Source organism: Calliopsis andreniformis, chromosome 9, assembly GCF_051401765.1.
Source record: "Calliopsis andreniformis isolate RMS-2024a chromosome 9, iyCalAndr_principal, whole genome shotgun sequence".
Classification (NCBI taxonomy): domain Eukaryota; kingdom Metazoa; phylum Arthropoda; class Insecta; order Hymenoptera; family Andrenidae; genus Calliopsis; species Calliopsis andreniformis.
Genome location: NC_135070.1, coordinates 12302727 through 12306304, shown reverse-complemented (window position 1 = coordinate 12306304; position 3578 = coordinate 12302727).

Below are 3578 nucleotides of genomic sequence, written 5' to 3'. Positions count from 1 at the left end.
GTGTTGGATGACCAACCTTCTGTTGGCCCTGCGTCGTCGACAACCGCTGCTAAATAGTCGCTCAGGTTTTCAGTTTCTATGTCAAAGTGCAAACTCGTCAGGGTTACTCATAGTTATCTGAGGACTCTGGTGATCCTCTTCCTATCATTCGTAATAGTCTGTAGAAGAACACATCCTTAGACGTTCTTAGACATTATACTAGACTACTTCAGTCTACTCTAACTCTCTGATCAAGCTCATCCATACACCACAGTCGTGTACTTCAGTTGCACTTACTACGTGTCGTTACATCGATTACCTTAGTATTTTTAGTTGTAACTGGTGTTGTAAATAGAAGTGTTACTGATATATATTATATTTATACAATAGAAGTGACGGGCTTTTGTTACTGAAGCGATTCGTGGAATGCTGTTGAACCATGGTGACAGTGACTCGCATTGTGAAGAGAGACTCATGGTTAGAATTTAGAACATTTGGCAATGTGGGTTTGAGGTAGCAGAGGTGTCTAGAAATGAGAGGATTAATTAACTTAGCGCTCGTTTATTTACTGGTCAATGTTATCTACAATGATTTATTGTAAAAGTAACAATAGTCGTGTATAAGTTAAAACGATATATCATACATATGTACAGGGGGATGTGTATCATGGAGATTAGGTGGAGGAACGTCCGCTTCTTTCTATGGAGAACGAAAGATCTCGATGAAAAGTAGGGGACGTCGTCCTTCACAGAATCCATCGTGCCGAAAAGTTTCCTTCGATTTTCTGGGCGAGTGATTCCTGATCGAAATCGATCGTCGATCCTGAGCCACTCGCTGCCTACGTTTTCTTCGCTACGATTTCTCTATCGATCCAATGTCGACGTTGAACACAGTTCGTCTCGTGTATCAGGAACGATATTTCTTGTCGATTTTTAAATTTACATGTATACGTGTCGTACATTTATCTAATATCGATGAACTCTTGTTTAAGTAAACTAAGTTGTAATTAACCTCCTCTCCAGGCTAAAATATCCACTTTCTCAGCGCTCGACACTGGATCCAGTTACTCGTATACAATTTTCCAGTCGTTTTCGTTAAACGTTGCACCGTATTAAACTATTTTCGTCTGTGGTAAACTTGGAACAAGAAGTGAAAAGTTTCACGAGATGAAAATCAAGGGAGTGATACTCCAATACGATGCCACGTACGATTAAAAATTTTCTTTTGAATCCTGCAATTTACCTCCAAACTCTCACGCACTTATGGTAAAATAGTCTACGAATTTCTCCTAGGGTCATTTGAATTCTAATTTCGAACCTTTTCAAGGTTTCCCACTTTTCAACCCTCCAAACGAGTGATTCAAGTCTTTAAATTTTTAAATATTTCCACCCACAGAATCTGTTCAAAACAACGAATGGAATTCGATCCCAATCCAAATGAACTTTTCCTACCAATCGTGACTCGATCAGAGGGTCAAAAGGCTGGAAACGCCGCGCCAATAAAAATTTGAAAACCTGCGTTTCGAGGAAATAGTTGCTTCCGAAAAGATTATCCCTTAACAGACTTAAGGGATTCACTCCATCAGGGTGTGCGAGTCCCCAGAAGAAAATCTCGTTCATATCGATCCAGCGTATGAACCTATATCGCATTGACATCGCTTATTGACATTCGTTTCCCGCGGAGTGAATCTAACGTCCAATGGGTCGGAAGCGTTTGAGAATGAACGTTCGCGGTTTCCTTATCCTAAGACGATTATCGTAAAATAAATAACGATATTTATATAAGAATGATAATAGCTAATAAAGAGCAGCGACCACGATTACAATAGCGCTAACGACGATATCATAAAAAGGGATACAAAAAAGATAGAGAAAAAAGCAACTCACTCCTCGCGAATGTTAATTAATGAGAAAACAACGCGTGCTAATTTGATGGCTGAACGCAAATTACGCGAGTTAAGCGCCATTGGATGTTAAGTTCAACCTCCTTCCGTTTCCGCGGCTCCTTCGCCTAAGAACCATGGATTCGTGGAGCCTGGATTATCGATTAATCACCGATAAGACATTTTGGTGAACGTACATGATTCTAGTATAAAACGAGGGATCGCTTCTTCGCTGGAAGATCGACAGGAGCTGAATTTCAACCCTTCCATCGCTGGCCACTCTTCAGCTTGCTTAAACACTTGCTAAACCCATTTATTATAAACTTCTCTGCGTAAAAGAAAAGTATGTAAGATAAGCGTAAGAATGTAATCCAAGCATTTCTGTAGCCAAGAGATCTTTGAGACCCTCTAAAAAATGATATCACGGATTTCAGCAGAATTAAGTACGAATTAATTCTCGTGACGAGCGGTCGAAGGGTTGAAGTTCATTATTGATCCGATAGTCGAAGACAACACGAGGCGAAATCAGTCGCCTGAGATTCTCACGGTAATTGCTCGGCGAGAAAACTCGTCCACGAAAGTTGCCCGGATAGAAGCACAGCCACGTCCTCCAGAAACTTCTGGAGAAGTTCGAATCCACTTCACGAGCACAGTCTCACGGTCTGAAAGCGCGTCGTTTGCTTCACAAACACACCGTGAATGCATGTTAATCTGAATGAAAAGAGATTCCTCTTTTATCGCGACAGGAACTTCTGCTTGCGCGAGATCGTCGCGCGGTCGATCCGTGAACGCTCCGTCGAGGCGATTGAGGGGCGAATCTGGGACAAGTTTCAAGCACCAGTTCGTTAAAATTTTGCTTAGAGCATAAAAGGGAACGAGGCACCTTAAGATAAACCTTAATTTTCTTCTTAAAAGAATTCTTCTACTAGTATCATACCTTCCAGTTGTATTCAAAATTGAGGACTCGGAGAACTGATAAGGATAATAATTTCTGTAAATGATAGGCTGATTTACTACTCGCGATAATAACTTGAAATAGTTTAGTATCTATGTTTAAACTATGGTTCGTCTTTTAACCAATAACTTCTGGTTGTATTCTAGCTTGCTACGACTAAAAAACCTTGTAAAGCAAGGGACTATGTAATATTTAATTTCCTGAATATTCACTATTAATCATTTGTCTAACTTATTCGTGACTATCGCCAATGTAAAAGTATCTAGTTATAGTTACGATTTCTGACCTTAGTTAGTTGGGTTAGTTCTTTTTGCCATCTCCATCAATCTGTTAAATTTTTAAATGTTAAAATATTTCAGTATTAGATTCTCAAATATTTTAATATTCAAATACCCATAATTTCGCACGGCTACCTAGAAATGTAACTATAACAGGAACCTCTGTACTTCTGCCTTTAAGCTCCATACACACAAATTAGTAACAGCCCTACTAAAGTCCAATATCTCCAATCAAACTTAGCATTCCTCTACTAATACGGAAACAGCAGGTGCTAAATTAGCTTTCTTAGTCCCAAAAGCGTACAGATTTTGGCATCGTTTAGCCCATGTTCGCTCCTCGATCCCCAACTGCAAGCAAGAAACACCCTCTCGCCCCAATCGGTCCCGATCGCGACTGACCCTCCCTGAAAGCATCTCTTGGCAAAAGGCAGACTTCCTTAAAAAAGAAAACACCGTCTCGGGCGATAAAATCGGGGCGATTCGT